Raw genomic sequence first — 20,145 nt, 5'->3', positions numbered from 1 at the left:
TATTATTCATACTCCCACGAGAACCCTAATTTGGATAGAAGTCTAATGAGGAAAACGGGTCCAGTTTTTAAATGGATGATCATCTTTTACCGGCCGAAGATCTCTTGGGGGAATGTTAATTAGAAAGATTGAGTAATTGAGTGGATCTGTGGAGGGATCACAGGAGTCAATGGAGAGGAAACTTAATGAAAACTGATAGGGTGGACTTGTATTAGATCTCTGATACAGGGCTTTATTAGTTCGGTATCTATCCAATCGTGAACTGTAAATTGGGATACCACTAAAAAATCAAGTGTGAACAAATCACATTTCTTTCTTTGCCGAAAGTATCTTTGGAGCCATTCTCCAATATGTGACCTTTCATTGTAATTCCTTCGCATTTTGGCAACTAATCACTCATCAAAATGTGTTGCAAATCTGGAGATCCAATTGGTTAAATGGGCTATCAGGGGATAGTCTTTATTTAAGTGTCCACTTTAAACATGCAGAAAAATATTCCTACATAGTCAACATATGCTACTTGTTCAATAATCAAATCATTCAGAGAAGAGGAATTCTCAGTGTTTCTTGGACAGCATTGTAAAATCATGATTTTAGACTCTGACAGATTAATTTTAATACCCTTTGTTGGGACAAATACTCAGCTGTTACTTAAAAGATTTATCAGGGCATTTCCAGTTGTGGCAAGAGTGTCCTTGAAATGTTGTGCTTCTATGATCTTTCCATTGCAGCTGGCTTTCCTAAATGTATACAGATTCTTGGCATGGTGCTGCTGGCACATCTGGTAGCAACTACGCCGGCCACTGTTTGGCTGATGACATGAGGATCTATCAGTACATCAACATTCCAGAGGGGACACATACTATTTTCTGAAACAAGTAATCATACATATCTCATCATTAATAATGCAGGTGCCCACAAATATTCATACAAATATAATATATATAACATATGTATTAAGCAAATATAAAATGCATCAAAATCATTGAGTATTATATTGTTTAATCCATTCAAAACATTATTTTTCATATCAATTCTAAAATTCAAGTACATCTATAGAACATTGTACAAATCATTCAAAATAGACCAAATTCACTCAACTTCACACATTCTTATTTATCATGCATACCAGTTCATAACAAGCATACCATAAAAATATTGAATATTGGAAAAATGTGTCATATTTTGTCCAAATTCATGTTGTACAAGTCTACTTAACAGATTTTTGGTTTCCTTTTCAAACACTTGTCCGTAAGATTTATTAACAATATTTTCTTCTTCTGAACAGTACGCTGATTTTAACCAAAATAGTTATAGCCAGAAGAGATGAACATGCTGAATGCTTTCAAATGTTGAAAGTTATTCATCAGCCGAACCTGATGTTATATACGTTCAAATGATTCTACAGGTTACTTACCTTCCTCATATTGTATCATGTGAACGTTAGAATTGAATTAATTAACAAGTATAAACTCCAATTTAATATTATTCAAATGTTGCAATTTTTATTGTGGGGTTGTAAGACAGATTGCATACAAATAAAAATGAATCAAACAAGGGAATATGACTCATATGATAAACTGATCTATAACATCAGTTAATAATAGGTATGTTAGCAAAATATTTGTATTGCCACATTATAGAATGCTACAATATTCAAAGTGCATTCCTGTATTTGTCTTATTCTAGTTATATTTATAAAAATCCCCAGACACATGAAAAGGGATGGTGCGCCCAGCTGAAAGTTTGGTTAAAAAAATGACTTCGACACTCTTCTGTTCCTATGACTCTTCCAATTAATCTGCATGGTAATTCAATGTTTTTAAAGCCTCGGGCTCATCAAGTGGTAATATTCTCACAAAATGACAAAATATAATGTATGGGATAAATTACTTAGATTTGTTTATCCTCATACCCAGATGACATCAGGTATAGACAAACAAGAGTTTAAATCAATTTACGACTTATTCAAGAAAGTCATAGATCATATTTCCAATCACTTCAAAAATGAATCTCATCTTTCTGCAATGAGCGAGTCAGCATTTGTTCATCTTGTTTACCTTTTTATGAAACAGCATCACTTTCTATAGTTTTTTTATACCATTGCAAATGCCCTGCATGCGTCGGAGGGATCGCGCTTTGGTGAATGTCATCAAATCGGCAGGAGGTCTCCTCATCTTCCAGTTAGGCATTCCCACACTTAAACACAATTGATACCTCTCGGAGCCATATTCCTATTTCCATTCACATTGTCATCATACATTCACATACATTTCATTCTTGACAATGTTTGACAATGTCATTTTCATTCCCTATTTTGCTCCTCTTTTTGCAAAAAATACAAACATCGCTCAAGCATTCAAACAATTGGTTGGTAATGGACAACATCACATACGGAAGAAGCTATCTTATTCCAAACAGGTAGGTCATGAACATTTATAGATTCGAACACCACATACTGGTCACAATGCTATTTTGCTTTCTCCATTCGGAATGTCAACTCAGTGAACAAAAACCTTATCCACGGCAGTACTTTACACTGAGTATAATGTCTCCCTTTCCTCATTTTAAAACATAGACATCTTTACATTGCTTAAACCTTTCCGATGCCTGTTATTTATCTCTACAATTTTCCCAAAAAATCCTTATTGGTAAGCGTTGCAACAGATTATGGCTTTAACAAGTAAACATCTAAATGAAGTGGAGCAATGTGTCTGTCGACAATAAGAATCTAGAGGAGCATGCATTTTTGTGGGGATTAAACATTAAAACACATCTGTGTTCTGTAATATTCAGTTGTTTCTCAGTTGATTTTCCTCATATGTCAAATTTAACTAATTCTAATGGCAACCACTGTATCTCATCAGTGTTGTGATTTTGTGCAATGTAATGTTCCACTAATGGTGCAGTGCCTTGTTTAATTCTAAATCTGGACCGATGATCACCGATCCAAGTAATAGACCGATGTAAGCAGTCATAACTTTCCTAGTCATTTTTCTAATGTACTATAAAATATATGGGCAGATTATTCAAAAAATTTCATTTCTATTCTGACAGTTTAAATGGTCTTGAATTATCCATTTTATCGCAGTGTATGCAAACTCTTTGTCTGTCAATGAAAAGATGCATGAAGTCCATAACCAGATTGGAAATTACCCCATACATGTTCCAGCCCCAAAGCCTAGTCAAACAACTTGCCACTTTATCTTGTTTTCTAAACAAGTAAACCAAATGTTCCATTACATTGTTGGTTCTTCTCAGTGCCAAAACTGGTCTCTCCTTTATGATCCCTGTTCCATCAACAAGGTGTCATTTATTCAATATTAGTTTTTTAACACAGCCTAATGTTTAGGAAAGGTGTCACGCAGATAATCCATTCCTTTTTTGTTTTCTTTCTCCTGACGTTAATGCACCTCTATTGTTGTACCATGTTCTTTTTATATCCCTTCAACATATTTTTTTTCAGGAAGCCCATATCATGTAATCTTTTCTGCATTAACTTAGTTTGTGCAAAGAAATCAACTTTAGTCATACCATTTTCCTTATAGCCAATATTTCCTCAAATATTGGCTATAAGGAACATTATCCATCTGTTGCCTGGGGAGATAACTAGTATAATAAAAACATTCATTGTGATCTGTTTCTTTACAGTGCCCCTTTGTTGCTAATTGCAGTTTTATATTTGCGGATTTATGCTAATTAGCATAAATCTCTTTTTACTTTAATTTTTTATTTTATTTGTACCGCGCACCATTGATCCTGAGGCATAAGGGCGCAGACGAAACAAACAAATACAGAAATCAATGTCCCAGATACAGAGCACAAAATCGGAAACACGTGAGCAAATTAGACAACATCAAAAAACAAATAAAACGGAAGCTGCTAAGTAAGAACATACAAAAATAAACAAAAATTAAAAAATAAACAAGTCAGTTCAAAACAATTCTAAGCTTGGTGGTAGAGGGTGTGTCCTGTAAGTTTGTAATGCTGTTCAAGCATGACGGCAGGCTGCTAAAACCACAGCCAGTAACAATACAGTCATCAATTATCAATCTGTTTTCCATGGAGGACTTTAAGATCCTGAGTTCTGACACAATTAGGACCCACTTTTTGGTTAAACCAGGCTAGAATTTTGTTCTTAAGTGCCTCCCTTGACTCATATTGTCTCGGCTTGTTGACATTAGTTATGATGATATTTCTGGAGTCCAAAACAAAGCTCCTTTTGCTAGAGTCCATAATCTTAGTCATCGTTGATTTTTTATGTCAAATATCCTTAGACAGTGTGGGGGCCAATAGTGTAACAGGCTTGAATGGAGGTGGAATACCCTCTGATGGAACTGTACTCCCTGGGCGAAGAGCAGAGGAAGCTGCCTTCGCTAGCAAGGATGCACCTATTTGAGGAGACTCACTAAGGTCTGTTTGACAGCCCTGATGAACCCATTATGAAAGAGGGGGGTTAGGGAGGACTTTTCCAGTACTTTGGGATCCGTTTGTCTGGGCTTCTGCCAATTTGACAGAAGTAACATAGGCATTTTTGATCCAGCAGAGACCACCCATGACTGACAATCCTTGAAGTTTGAGCATACCGCAAGGTCCGGCAGCAAATGATCCTTGAAAAGCAGCCAGTTTTCTGCAGCTTTGGAGTCACCAAACCCCCTATCAACACTTTCTACAGACACTTCTTCTGGCTGCTCCTCTTTTTTTATTGGCTGAGCTAACAGAGTCTGGGCGGCCATAGGCACATGGCCTTCTGATTTGTCGGGTTCCTTGTCCTCTAATAACGCCCCTTTAATCCCTCCAAGGGCACCATAAAAATCAGGTGCCTTTAGCTGTGATTGCGTGGATAACGGTGAAAGGGAGCAAGCAACGCTAGCATCATTCTTGGGGTCTTTATTAATATGCATAAAATGAGTGAGCAAGAGATGTTCTTTCTGTAACTTTTGTCTCCTTTTAGCACTTAGTGCTTAAACCTCTGATAGATGGCTACCACTCCTGTGGAGATCCAGAGGTGGTGAATGTTAGGAGGATTCCACCCTACTCAAGGCAACAGGCTGGTTACCAGCAGGCCCTGACCCAAGGCTAAGGGCAGTAGCAGGTACAGAGAGGGGATCTATACCCTTATCCCTGCTGGACATTGTTTGTGTTATTTGCCAACTCGTAACTTGCATGCCACTAAGGAAGTGGTTTTAGGACGCCAGAATGACACGAGGCAAAACACAATTGGAAGTGGAAAGACAACAAGTGCTTACCCGCATAAGCTGCCCAGAGCCCGTCGGAGCACTGAGCATATAGCTGAAAATGTGCTTGATAAGCAGGTACCAAAGATCCCTCCTGATGGACCGCAGGAAAGGCCTCCTGGAAGTAATGTGGGTCTGTGGTACCGGCAATAGTAAGTTGTGCCCTTGCCCTTGTAGACTGACGCTGCCGGGGAGCATTTACGGCAAGGGGCTGGGGGGCTGAACGGCTCAGGAGGTGAAGAAAGGTAGAATCCTTGCGGCATGAAAGCCACGCAGCCGAACTCGCAGCTCGCTCCTCCACCGATGGGAGATTCAAGGAAAGGACCCTACGATGGGACAGAGCCATGTCAGGCTCCACTGCCTAGAATGGCCACCTCCCACAACAGCAGTACATCCCTCGATTGAGGGAATGCTGTGTGACATTGTGAACCATAGATTGCCATCCAAAGTGTTTAACCAATTCAAAAACGGAATCATGTCTGTCTCTCCAACTCTCCAGATTATGAAAACATCATCAATATAGCATTTCCATATGTATATATATTGTTGAATTGGACCAGTGTTATGGATATACTGATGCTCAAATAAATAATGCCATCTATAAATGGGCAACACTGCAAGCAAAGGTGTGCCCTTAGGAGTGCCTTTTGTTTGAAGGAAGACCCACCAGCCTATATAAAATGGTTATTTTACAATACAACAAATGACACATTTCACAATAAAATCTGTTGGTACCATATGTGGTGCTGGCCTACTATTTAAGGCAGATTATACTCCTCAATGTGCTTGTGTTTGTACAATGTTAGTATACAGAGATGTTAGGTCTAAAGTCAACAGCAGTTCTAGACGTGTTTCAAATGGTAGATCTTCTATCAAACTGACCACGTTCCTTCTATGGGCATGCAAAGCTGAAGGATTTTTAGCTAAAGGCTGTAAAAAGAAAGCAATATATGTACATTTGGCCCTCAAAATGGAGTCATATCCTGATATTCTTGAGTCTCCCAGAGGAGTAGTGGCATTCTTATATATTTTTGGAAGAGCGTACATAGATGGATGTCTAGGAGTAGGGTTACTCAAGTAAGCACGAATATTCCTGTTTCTAAATAATAGGGATCAGTCTCTCTGCAGCATTTCAGGAGGCTGAAAGGTTCAATGCCTCTAATCAATGTGTGCCTCTCTTCCTCACATCTTAACTGCAACCTTGCAAAAATGGAATATCTTCTTGCCGTCCATGAAGACAGCTCAATAAGTTTCAATATTACCATTGGCTATCTATCATGGACAAAGATGTGATTTTAGTATACTTACTCGTTTCACGATTGTCTTTGAGAGCATGCTCTGTGCATCTAACTATACCTGCTCAATTTTAGCCTCATCTGTTAAGAAAGATTGAGACCGAGCAAAGTTATGATAGACTCAGGTCACTTTGAGACAAGTGACAATTTTGGTGGCAATTGCAGCAACAATGATTTCTCTCAAAAACTGAATGATCCCATGTAGTAGCATGTGTCATATTGAAATCATGGGCATGTACAGGAATGCAATATAGGCACTTGTGTGCACCACATCCCTAATGCAGGGTTGCAGGGAGAGCTAATAGACAGGTACTCTGTTGCACATTAAATAGAGGTGTGGTTTAGCGTTAATCAAGAACTGCAACTACTTTCCCTTTGTTTCACTTTGCAATTTTAATTCTGGCCTATTATTGGTTTTTGTGCAAATCTGAAATTCTTTATTTGTTTTAAAATTATTTCAGACTTTCACTTTCCACTTCCTGTGATTCTATAAGCGTCAAACACTGTATGATATCACTTCTTGAGATGTCTGCGGGGTCACATTTTCTATAGTGCAACTTTCTTTGATGCCATAAGAGGGTCAAACTTAATTGTGTGAAGTCGATTCTGCTATCCCTATGATGAAGGTAAAAGGATTAAAGGCCTCGCTTATTTCTAAGTTGTATAAAAGCAAGCCCCCTTTCTGACCCTAGCTAAAATGTGGCCATGGCTCAGATATTCTATTTCAGAGTGCCACCAGGATCTTCATGCACCAGATGTTAGCTTGAGGGAGATTTCAGGTGGGATGTGAGTCGAAAAGTGGGTTAAGGTTGACCAGCAGGGAACTTCTTGAAGTAGCTAGTGCTGAACTTGGTTGCATGGGCTGGTGCTAGTCGCTCATCTGCAGGTTGGTGCAAGGCCCGGGTAGAGCCTGGGTTTGGATGCAGAAGTCCATGAAATGTGCGCCTCACTGCTACATTCCTACAGCCACCGTTTGTGAGCAGAGTGGAGAAGAAAACGTGCTTAGTGGCACTGAAGGATTAGGGCAAAGAGCACCAAGATCATCAGAACTGGGCACACGTTGCCTGGAGAAAAAGTACAACACATCAAATTACACATTGTGCTTGTACAACAAACATTGTTAAGCCATGCCTCCTGGCCCTGTCCCCGCCCTATTGTGATGTTGTGTGGAGTTGGAAACATACTTGCCCAAATGTTCCAATGATGTGTACTCTCTTTGTACATCATATTCTAATAGCTTTAGATTGTCAATCTCTATTATACATTATAATGATGTCTGCCCCATACTATTGTATCTGAAATCAGGCTGTTAACATTATTTCTGGTATGTTTTGGTAGTTTTCATTGTTATTGAAGTTTGTATTGTGAAATGCCACTATGAATTCCTTTGACACCATACACTACTTCCTTGATATCACACTAGCTAGGTTTTTATCAAAACGTGTTGGGAAAATAAAGTCAATTACTACAGTTCTGCAGGCTGCGTGGATCAAATACGGGGGAAAGTCAGTGAAGTCAGTAAAGGAGTATTAGTGGCTGATGATGCCTCAGGGTACATGAACGCGCCCCAGTGCATACGCCTCTAGGGTGAACCTAGGAAACCTCGTTTGCATCATATTTAGGCATCCTGTCTAGGGGGTTAGTGCAAAGTTCTACTTTTTTCACCCACCCCTCAAGGAGGTGCTCTCATCATAGCAGTGTGCAAAAATGTCTACAAAGTTATTTTGCTGAATTATTGGAAAGCCGCTACCATGCTCCAAAAACTGTATGCAGTGAAAGAATAAGACACATTATTTTATTGACAATTGTATGTTTATTTTATTAATTGATGTAGTGGCACATAGTTCATCAATGCAAACCAACATCTAAACAAACGTGAAGATATTAAAATATATAGAGTCTTTGATTGGAGGAGAATTCCAATGTTTCTGTGGGCTCGTTAAACCTAAAAGATACTTTTCATGTCAAACAGTCTTATAAATATTGTTGAACTCTTGCAGTCATGTTTAGCAAGCACATTATGTACCATGACATTGTGCCAACTCTAGGCTTCCACAAAATGCATGCTTCCATTGCCCTTCCACTATCCGGGCGGACACATCTCTTTCTTTTCATTATAGTGCCTCTTGCTGCAAGCACTCATTAAGCAGTTGGAATGCCAAAATAGCAGTTCCCAAGCAGTGATAAGCATTTCCCTTCTGCAAGCACGCATTAAGCAGTTGGAATGCTTAAATAACAGTTCTCAAGTGGTGATTAGCATTTCTCTTCTGCAAGCACTCATTAAGCATTTGGAATGCTCAAATAACAGTTCCCAAGCATTGATAAGCATTGCTCCTCTGCATGCACTCATTAAGCAGTTGGAATGCTCAAACAACAGTTCCCAATCAGTGATAAGCATGTCTCTTCTGCAAGCACTCATTAAGCAGTTGGAATGCTTAAATAACAGTTCCCAAGCGGTGATTAGCATTTCTCTTCTGCAAACACTAATTAAGCAGTTGGAATGCTCAACTAAGTATTTCTCTTCTGCAAGAACCCATTAAGCAATTGGAATGCTTAAATAACAGTTTCCAAGCATTGATTAGCATTTCTCTTCTGCAAGCACTCATTAAGCAGTTGGAATGTTCAAATAACATTTCCCAAGTAGTGATTAGCATTTCTATTCTACAAGCACTCATTTAGCAGTTGCAATGCTCAAATAACAGTTCCCACGCAGTGATAAGCATTTCTCTTCTGCAATCACTTATTAAGCAGTTGGAATGCTCAAATAAAAGTATCAAAGCCGTGATAAGATTTTTTCTTCTACAAGCACTTAATTTATTCTCTAAGCACTAAGTAAACTGTGTAGAATATGTTTAGTGGCTGCGTATTTGGCTAATTTACATTTTCTGTGTCGTCTACATGCACGGGCAGGGCTTGGTAAATGTTTGCTTAAACATTTTGGAAGCTATTTGTAGTCCATGCTTAAGAAATGCCCTTCATTGAATGTTGTCAGCGTGCCCTGTGTGGCTCTTCCTTCCCAACGCTACAATCTCCTCAGTGCCTGCTCTGTGGCTGTAGGCATGCGCAGAAAGAGCTATTCTCTGTCATATATTTCATGTCAGTATTCTGTAATCCTTCTGTTTCCATTGACTGAACATAGTAATGGCAACACCGTGGAGAAATTGTTGTAACATGGCAGACATTTTTCCACTGTAATTTGGGGGCCCTTTGTGAGCTACCGCCAGACATCTCGGTATGAATGAAACAATTTGCCTTAATAAGTGAACCGCATAAATATTTGATACGGCTAAAATCCTAGAAGCACTCACAAATTACTGCAGTACATCATAACTGTCATGTCATATCACGTAAATTATAGTCACTCTGACATGCTTAGCTTGGATGATTTCTTGCTCTGGAAATGGCATTTTTTTGCTGGTCCTTATTTGTTAAGCTCAGTATCACACTTCTCTAAGTGAATAATCCAGACCTCCCAATTATACGTGTCACCCTTGGTTGATCAGAAAAAATGGGGTGGGGGGGGCGCTAATGTGCACATCTGCAGTGTATGAAGGAAATACACACTGGATTCATTTACAACTGTGTAAAGTCATAATATCGTACACTTCTTCAGTTCAAGAATTACCCTTTGATTTTTAAAAATAAAAGAGGGAAAACAGTATTGCAAATACAATTCAATAGTGTTCTGCAGCAGCCGAATATGTGTATATGCCCATGCTGAAGGTTGTCTCCTTAGTCGCAGTGGCACTGCCAGCATATCTTTTTTCATGCTATATTGTGGTAGATTCATGATTCCCTGGTACACATTTGGTACATATTGCCCAAATTGGAATCGGATAGCTTTTAGCAGTGCCCCAGATTGACATAATGCCAAGAGGTCAGAGGTTGCAGCTTGGTGTGGCGATCTTAGGACCATGCATGCCGTGGCACAGGAAGCTTTTGGTGTCCGGGAATGAGGTAAATTCCTCGCAGGATGTTTTTTCACGGGTTTTTTTTACATCTTACAGTCAATGGTAGATGAGGAGCACAAAGGCTGCATTTTGACCAAGCCCAGAACGTATTCTCTTTCTTTCTTTCTTTCCTTCTTTTTTTTCTTTCTTTCTTTCTTTCTTTCTTTCTTTCTTTCTTTCTTTCTTTCCTTCTTTCCTTCTTTCCTTCTTTCCTTCTTTCTTTCTTTCTTTCTCGCTTTCTTTCTTTCTCGCTCTCTTTCTTCGTCTTCCTTCCTTTTTTCCACCTTTCCCATCTTACTTTTTTACTGCTTTCTTTTTGTTTTTGTCTTCCATTCTTCATGTCTTCTTTCCCATCCATCCAATCTCCCGGCCTTGCCCCCATCGTTCAATCTCCTTTCCTTACTTCTATTCATCCATCCATGACTCCCCATACATCACACCAATCCATTCTCCCTTAAACCACCCGTCTATCTATTCTATTCTCCTATTATTCATCCATTCTACATTTATGAACCCATACACCCTTTCTCCCTTCACCCAACTGTCCATTCCCACTAATCCATTCTCCGTTCATCCATCAATCTATCGACTCTTTAGTCATCCATCTAGCAATTACCGTTCCATCCAATTTCTCCTTTCCATCCTTCCTCCTTGGCATCTCACTTTTGCAGTCCGGCCCATTCATGTGCTTTCTTCCTGCACCTCTTCCCTCTATTTCATTTCCTTATTCCCATCTCATTTTCTTGTTCACCATCTTTCTCATTCACTATTTTCCTTTGTGCCCTCACTCATTTTTTCTATCTCTTTCAATGTCTCTCTTTCCCTTGCTATTCCTCTCTCGTCCCTATGTCTCTCTCTCTCTCTCTCTCTCTCTCTCTCTCTCCCCCCCTTATCCCTCCCTCACCCCACTATAGCAGGCCAGTTATTTATGACCTTCAAACTTGATGCAAGTGGTTCAGAGGTCACAAAGTCCATGGAGACATGACAACTCTTCAAATATGCGTTAAACAGAGCTACTACATTTTGAAGTCACTTTTCCTGGGTTTATTTTCAATTTGGCAATGTCATCGCCCCTCCTGAGCTTACTAGGCATAGTGAAAGGGTCGGCCCTGATTTCATTTTTAGCGAGCAAAGCTCTAGGAAGGTGAAGCAAAGATCGAGATGCTGAATAGGGATTATCAAAGCTTTATGCATAGTAGTTTCACATGTCTTTAAAAGTAGTGAAACATACAAGACAATGGGGCTCATTACGACTGTGGCGGCCACGGTATGAACGGTGCCGGTAAGGGACCAGTACCGTTCATACCGGGCCGCCACATTACCAGTTCTGCAGCGGGTCCCGCTCTGTACGCCTGGCCAGATCAGACGTGCAGAGCGGCACCCGCTAGCAGAACAGGATGCTAACAACGGACCCGTCCTTCACGTGTCCGTTGTTAGCATCCTCCCCATTCCCATTGAGCCCTATGGGAATGGGGACGTACCGGGCCCGTGAATGGGAAGTACCGGGCCCGCAAAGGTCGGAATGGTACCTCCAAACTCGTAATGAGGCCCAATATATAAAGAAGCAAAGATGGCCACCACTGCATGTTTTTGCCTGAGGGATGCAGCCATGTTGTTGTCTAATTCCAAGTACTTGATACATTTTGGAGTCAAACCGTAAAGCTGGACCTCCAGTCTAAAGACTGAGTGTCACGTGTTCACCTTCAAAACTCTTCTCTGATTAAGCCGTTTAAATTGTATTCAGATGATGGTCAGTGTGGCCGTTGAGCAGCTTCTGATTCCAGGCATGACTTCAAACAATGTGATGGATGGTAAATATTGAGGGGACCCTTACTATGCACTGGAGATGCTTCCCTATAGAACATTTTAGCTTGTCTGTGCAGAAGATGAACAAGCACACAGAATTAGTCACGTGCCCACTAGATAGAAACACATTGTGGTGTGGCTTGCTTACCTGCACTGATACAGCTTCCAGACAATATACAGCTTCCAGACAATGTCTAGTGGGAACTTTCACAGTTTCATAGAATTTCTGAGAAACCAAAAAGTTATAGATGTTATTTCCTGAACCAATCCCTTTTAACCAATACAAATTCATCTGGGTGTCATTCTAATGCATGTTCTTAAATTGTCTGTAAAACATGAAAACAAATGGAAGTACCCTTGCTTTAGAACGATGCTCGAAGGCAAACATTAGATTTGGACCAATACAGGTATTTTGGCTGGTCCACTAATTCGATAGAACAGGTTGGTCTGCTAAGTAGCAGATCCAAACAAGGAGTCACGTGAGTGTACAGACCACTCACTGTGTCCAAGGGAATATATGCAGAAATTCAAAAGCAAAAATTTATTTTTTCATACAAACTAACATATAGTGCATGGATTATAAAACAATGCTGTAACATACAACATACATGTGGAAAGACCACAATATTACAAAAATGACATCAAATAACGAAAGAGAAATATACTATATACAACATGATAGGCATAACAACCTGTATGATTAGTATACAGATGGATTTCAACAATTTCATTGTTGTATGGCAGTATACAAATTCATGTGGATCAGTAGGTGTTGTTGTGAATAAATCCAAATTGAAAAATAGAAACAGGAGGGGCTAAAAAGCTACCCAAATTTCAAAAGAATATCCTCATTCATAGGAGATTTCCTGAATTAAGACAGTAAATGTTCCAGGGTTTTAGGAAAAGCTAGATATCTTTTTTAAATTGTCTGTGCCATGTGGGAAGGTTATTAATTATATGTAATTGAGTCTTGACCACACCCCCAAATGAGGAGTCTACTCCAGATCTCTCGGCCATGTGTCTAAAACATAGGAACATTAGAAGGGGTATGCATGTTTCGAACAAATTGTGACTCACCAATGAAGGCAGCTTAATTCAAGGGGCATTGTGAGGCTAGAACTCAAGTGTAGCTAATCTCCTTGCACTTTGGATAAAAATGTGTACCCTGCAAATAGCAAAAAGATTTCCTTCAAGGGGCCAGATGGCTTGCAGCTGGGAAGAGAACCAACCTATGGACAATCTCTTTCGCCCCATTAAAGACTTGAACACACATATAATACTAGACTGTCTGGAAATGTTTTGTTTTCAATTCTCTTAAAATAAATGTAAATCATTGCACTAATGTCTATTGGAATATAAAAATAATTCAAAGAATCAGCTAATACATGTTTTACACTACAGGACAAGATGAAACAGTCAATGGGTGCTTTTTCAAGGCCTTTTTTTCCGCTTAATTAATGAATATGCTTTTATTTGGATATTTAAACCAGAATCCATACAAGCAAAACCCTCATAAACACAATTTCACCTAGAAAGAAAATATTAAACAAGCTAAACGATTGGTATCAATAATTATACATAGAATAAAATAGATAAACACAATAGTTACAAAAAGCTGTAATCGAGAGCTACGTGTTCTGTGGGTTGCGTAGCCTCTGGCATCCGTGTCTAATATTCAGGGCATTCCCGAGAAGTGTCAAAGGAGCCCAGAATACATCTGAATGCCTTGGCAATAAATAATAGGCATACAAATGCCGGGCGGCATTGTCCAGGTTACTTTCCTAAACATCTGATAGACTCAAGATTTTATAAGATGCGTAGCCCGACTACCAGATCCAACCCGAGGGTGTATTCTATTTGCACCATTATACAGGAGCCCGTTTCACATCTTGTCCTTTTGCCAAGAATACAACAAGCTTTACTGTGAGTCCAGATAATTAAAGCAGAGCCTTGTCACATAAGATCTATCTTTTAAGAACAGACTTCTAGTTGAGTATAACCGGCGGACGCGTAGGCGACGAGATGGCGGATAATGCCAAACCCAGAGGTTTATCGATTCTCTGCACAATATATACATATGATAAGAAGAAACACAAGATCGAAATCCAGGGACTCTCGCTATTGAGAGAAGTAGTGAGAGATTTGTAATTTATATAAGCGTCTTAACCATAGTTTGTGCACAGGTGTCTCTAACTTTAATTGGTGATTCAAGGTCACATCAGATATTCCCTTTATCATGATTAGGAATCCCAATTGATTGCTGGTGTAGCACCCGCGTGGCTACATTACACAAGCAGCCCACACACCGCGCGGGAGCTACACCAGGAATCAATCGCCAATTCCTAATCATGATAAAAGGAGCAGCGGATATCATACTCAACTGAGGAACCAGAGAGCCCCTTAATTTCAGATACACACTGGACGTATCAAGAATGTTTGGATGGGAGTCACTGTGGTCGCCCAAGATCTTTTAGGTCCCCCTCCATCCCGGACCCCCATCTGTTCCTTTTATGTATCTATACATGTCTGGGATGTGTAGCGTATGCGCCTAGCTGGAAAGCAATGGATTGCTGTACGTAGGGGATACATGTAGAGGGAGGAAATAGTTCTATTGCTAAAAAGTGATTCATTGCGCAGGTAGCAACCGCTAAAAACGAATGAGTAAATATATTTATGAAGGGCCAACATGCAACCTGTGGAGGCGACACGTCTGCATAGAGGTTACCGCTGCACTAAAACCACACCGGCATAAACTGCACGTTACTGAGTCAGTGAATGATGCCGCTGGATGCCCCTCAGGAGCGACAATGACTGATTGAAGAAACCCACGGCACAAAAGGCCAGGTCCGGCAGGAGTGGTGGGCCAGCAAACGGTGCATTCTGTGACATTCCCTGACCAATGTAATGGCGCGCTTTTCTCCACCCCAGGGAGAGGCCTGGTGCGAGCTGGAGAAGGTCAGCTAGAAACAAGACAACATTATAAAGTAGGGAGTGCAGCGAAGCCTTTTAAACGGACGAGGCTGTATTGGATACTTGCGGACCCCTTATCTCGTCTGCACACTGTAGCCATTTATTAGCTCCAGTCAATCACTGCTCACTCCCGGCGCGCGCAGCCGCCTCTCTGTATTCAGCAAGAATGATTAGGCGCGCCGAATCTCGCGCTACGGCTTGATTGGGTGTATTTTATTGGGTCATTTAAGCACCTCTAGCTTGCATAGTGAGACAGGCGAATAAATCACTTCAACTACCCATGACATGTTCGAATGGCTCCATAAAACCTGTCCTGCCGAGTGTCGTTTCGTCCTATAATAATTGCAATGGGAGTCAGCGGCAGAGGTGATGCGGCAGCCAACAAGAGCCCTGCCCCTGAAATGCAGCTGTAAACATGAGCAAAGAACTTGCACAGAGCAAGATGGCGGCGGCCAGACGGACCGCAGCCTCCTTTCAGCTAACGCCATCCGCAGGCCAGTTCTAATTTCTTTTTCCTCAGTTCCTGCGCATCAGAAGAAGTCACATTCGCTTAGTGAGTACATTCGTCAGTGTCAGGCTTGATCTATAATCTTCATTTCAACTAACCAAAAGGGCAGGACAGATCAAGGGCTAAGAAAACGGATCCACAGGTCACTTTGAGGGAACTTAAATCAACAGCCAAATGGCAAACAGTAGTCCATACTAGGCTGGGCAACTGTCCCGTATTTTGCAGGATTATCCCGTAATTGGGGACTCTGTCCCGCAGTTTACAGAGTGGCTGTGCGGGCGCAGGTTGTCCGGACTTGCTTTATGATATAATATGATATGATATGGCATTTGTAACGCGCCTATACACAAGTGTTTTAAGGCGCGACGAGGCAGGGAGGGGGGAACATGGGGAGACAGACAAACGATCCTACTAGGCCAGGTGTCATTCAGATCGCGCAAGTGCATGGGTAGGGGGGACGGGAAAAGTGCAAGGGGGAAAGGGAGAGGGGAAAGTGCAGTACAAAGTGATTAGTAAAATACAAGATAAATAATAAGGGCCAGCTGGTGGCAAGTGCAGGATAAGTGCAGACAAGTGCTGGGAAGGAGGGGCTGTAGGGATACAGAGACAGTCCCGTAGTGCAGGGGTTGCCAGGGAGGCAGTGCAGGGGAGAGTGGCTGGGCCAAGGGCCGAGATTGGCGAGTGGCCCAGTTGCTGATTCAGTGCAGTTTCAGTGATTTAGCAGGGGAGAGGGGGAGAGAAAGCAGAAGCATAGAGGAAGGTTTTGAGGTGCTTCCGGAACCGGAGATGGTTCTCCTCAAGTTTCAGGGAGGCAGGAAGGCTGTTCCAGAGGGAGGCCCCTGCTGCGGAGAGAGATCTCCCCCCCCAACTCGTTGCTTGGAGAAGCGACTGACCCTGAGGGAGTTGGAGGCGGATGAGCGAAGAGCTCGAGAAGGAAGATATTTAGGAAGAGAGAGTTGAAGGTATTTTGGCCCAAGGCCCCAGAAGGCCTTGTGGACAATGCAGAGGGTTTTGAACTTAATCCTCGCAGCCACAGGGAGCCAGTGTAGCGATTTCAGTCCTGGAGAGATACGTTCCCTGGGCTTGAGGCCAAGGAAAAGTTTTGCAGTCCTGTTCTGGATGAGTTGCAGTGGGCGGAGAGTAGAGGCAGGCAGATTTAGATAGGGGCTGTTACAGTAGTCCAGCTTCGAGAGAACCAGGGCTCTGGAGACAGTGAGCTTCTGGGGGAAGGAGAGGAAAGGAAGGATACCTCTGAGGAGGTACATCTGGTAGTGTGACTTCTTAGAAACGTCAGAAATGTGAGGAATGAAGGAGAGTGTGGAGTCGAAGATGACCCCGAGGTTTTTTGCCTTGCAGGTAGGAGCAGGAAGAGGGCCAAGAGAGGCCGGCCAGAGAGCTGCAGGGAAGGAGGGAGTGGGTGTGCCGATGAGTAGAATCTCAGTCTTACTGGCATTAAGGCAGAGGTCGTTGGCGGCACACCATTCCTGGATGGCAGAAAGACAGTCAGAGATGAGGGAAGGAGAAGAGGAGGTCGAGGGTAGCCTGAAAATGAGCTGGGTATCATCCGCAGGCACTTTGTTGCCTGGAGTGTGACTCTCGGGAGACAGCAAGTCGGGACAACCTGCGTCCAGCACAGCCACTCTGCAAACTGAAGTGGCCGTGTACACACCATGGCGCTGCCGCCCTGCTGCTTTCTTTCTCTGGTCAGCTCTGCGGCTCGGCTCCTTTTGAGCCTACAGGTCGAGCTGCTAACACTCTGACACCTGTCTTCATTCCAATGCTAATGCTTTGTTCCTGTGGTCGTGATGGTCATGTTTGCAGTTAAAAAACCTGACTATCACCTCCCAAAGACAACCATTTGCATTGAAATTAAGCCAGGTGTTAAGAGCCATTAACAAATTTAAGTTACAAATGGGGCGGGCCAAACGTGAATGGCGCTGTGACGTCATCACCACCTTGTGGGCAAGTGTCCCACAAAAGGATATCAAAAAGTTGGCCTCCCTAGTCCATACTGCTGTCTTTTGGCCTGAGGGCCTCATAATGGGTTTGGCCGTAATGGTATGAACATGCGGTTAGTCCATTATCACCTGCTTTACGGGTTTGTAAATTGATAAATCCAGGGAATTCTTCCCTTTTCCCCAAGGGGGAGCCACCCCCTTATGGACTAGGGAAGTGAGCCTGCTAGGCTTCACACCCGCTAGGGGATAGGTCGAGCTAGATCCCAGTGGGGCTGACTGCCCTTAGTTGACAAGGAATACCCAGAAATGGATTTTATTCATCCTCCGTCTTGTCAAAAGTGTGTTGCCTATATATGGATGGATCAGTATAATTGTATGTATGAAACTTGTGGCCCCTTCATCAGACACTCGTCACGAGAAATATGGAAACAAGGGATCATCCAATCTAGTAGGTAAGCAAGTCAAATATGTATTAAGTGCAAACATCACTGGCAAACCAGTATCAAGGCGCTTAAGCAAAAAAAGACCCTACATAAATGCACAAAACAGTAACATGACTATATGAATCTTGCAATGTCACACAAAGCCAAAACGAAACCAGATCAAACAGGGCTGTATCACTAGAACTTTAGCTGGTTCCTTAGTTATGTTTAACGAACCCCAGAGGTCTCTTCTGGTCAACTTTCTGTTGGTCCTTTTTATTAGTGGTAGTGTCAGACTTAGGTTAGACCAGGCCTTTGGGATAAAGGACTGTGTTAGGTTTGTAAGACTAAGTGACAAGCACTACGTATTCTTTTTCTTTTCAGAAAGGGCCAAGAAACTCTATAGAGATAGTGTTAGAATAGGCCTTCATCTCTTGGTTTAAATGCAATCAAAAGTCTTTCTCCTGATCTCTTGTCTGCCTCCTGAATCTGATTTACCACCAAACCCATAAATGGGAGAACCATCTGCATGGCAGCATCACTTCCAAAAAATGACAATAATGGTGCCTGCAGTATTTCCCACAGCGGTAATACTGCCATACCGCAATGACGACCAGGTGGAATTGAGATAACAGTAATCTCATAATTAGACAGAGGTGCCACAATTATTTGCCAGAGATCCCACTGTTAATACTGATGAAAATGGTTTATTTTGGCACTATTAGACCTATTCATGCCATTAAACTCATGAAGCGGCACGTGACCTATGGTTATGTTTTGTTTCTTGGTTCACATGTGTGCAAAAAGCGTGCCTTTAGGCAGGTGAGAATGCAGAAACGTCTGTGGATAGTTGCAAGGGTGTGGACGCAGGAGTGTATTTCCCCCGATAAGCTGCACTAGCTACCAGGTGATTAATGGATAACATTCTTAAATGCTCATCAGTTTGCCAAAATGACCCTTTCTCATCAGGAAAGAATTTAAGACAAGTAAGTAGAGGTGAAGAGAGATGACAACTGAAAATTGGTAATCTTTCTGTAATGGTCTGAAATGTTTTCCAAAATTAGTGAGGAACTCTACATTCCGAAAAGGCCAATTCCTCCAAAATGTCAGAATAGTGCAAGTCTGCTGGTGTTGCTGGCCACATAGTCACCCGATGTTGCATTGCAGGCATCATATGTCTTGGGAACGAGGAGTGAACCAATTACTATGTCATGCAGGTTGCTAAGTGGACCTAATAAGTATTAGAAAAAATGGAAGGCAGACTTGGGATTCGAGGCTCCTCTTTAACAGAGGTTGCAAATCTGCTCAGAGACCATGGACGTCTCTAGACAAGCCAGAGTGGATGGGATTCAGTGTAAACATGTTAACAGAATTTGCAGTATGTCTGTGATGATATCTTGCCTGGTATGTTGCTAAATCAATATAGCAAAATGCAGGAAAAGAAGGGCAATCCCTGTTTGGTCCTGTTAGTGCCTTGAAACGGCCAATTACTCTACCAATCTTACAGCAGATAGACATCACCATGGTTCTTCTCTCGCCACAACCCATTCCCATCGTCCCCAGGATTTCTAATCGAATGCCCCCATAGCTACCCTGTCAAACCTTGTCAATATCCCCCCATACACCCCTGCAACATGCAACCCCTGCAACTATTCTCATCTGCCTGGTTATGATGGTAAACACTCGCTCAAGGGTCCCATACGCCATCACCCGCCACATGAACAACAGCGATTTCCATGTCCTTTTTATTACCAAAATGTGGTTTATACCCTCCACCCCTACATCCATGATGCCCTCCTACCCCACAACTACGTAATCTGACATACTGAACGCGCAGGATCAACTGGACTTGGTGTGGCAGTCATCCATAAGACGACAATCTGGATTGCCAAACTCAGCTTCTTTGAATCCCTCTCATGCTGGTTTCTTATCTCAAGCAACAACTCAAATCTCTGTTGCCTTATTTGCCCCAAGGAGTGGTAACTTCATCAATGACATT

The 20,145-nt window shown here is 41.8% G+C and overlaps 1 protein-coding gene across 7 annotated transcripts in view; it reads left to right on the top strand.

Annotated features, from left to right (window-relative positions):
- The window catches only part of LAMA2 (laminin subunit alpha 2), a 3,027,572-nt gene that overhangs the window by 1,056,736 nt on the left and 1,950,691 nt on the right, over positions 1–20,145 (top strand). The gene's annotated exons all lie outside the window — the stretch shown is intronic.

This window comes from Ambystoma mexicanum, chromosome 4q (assembly GCF_040938575.1).
Source record: "Ambystoma mexicanum isolate Mex_15411 chromosome 4q, UKY_AmexF1_1, whole genome shotgun sequence".
NCBI classification, from domain to species: Eukaryota; Metazoa; Chordata; class Amphibia; order Caudata; family Ambystomatidae; genus Ambystoma; species Ambystoma mexicanum.
This window is presented reverse-complemented; position numbering and strand designations above follow the sequence as displayed.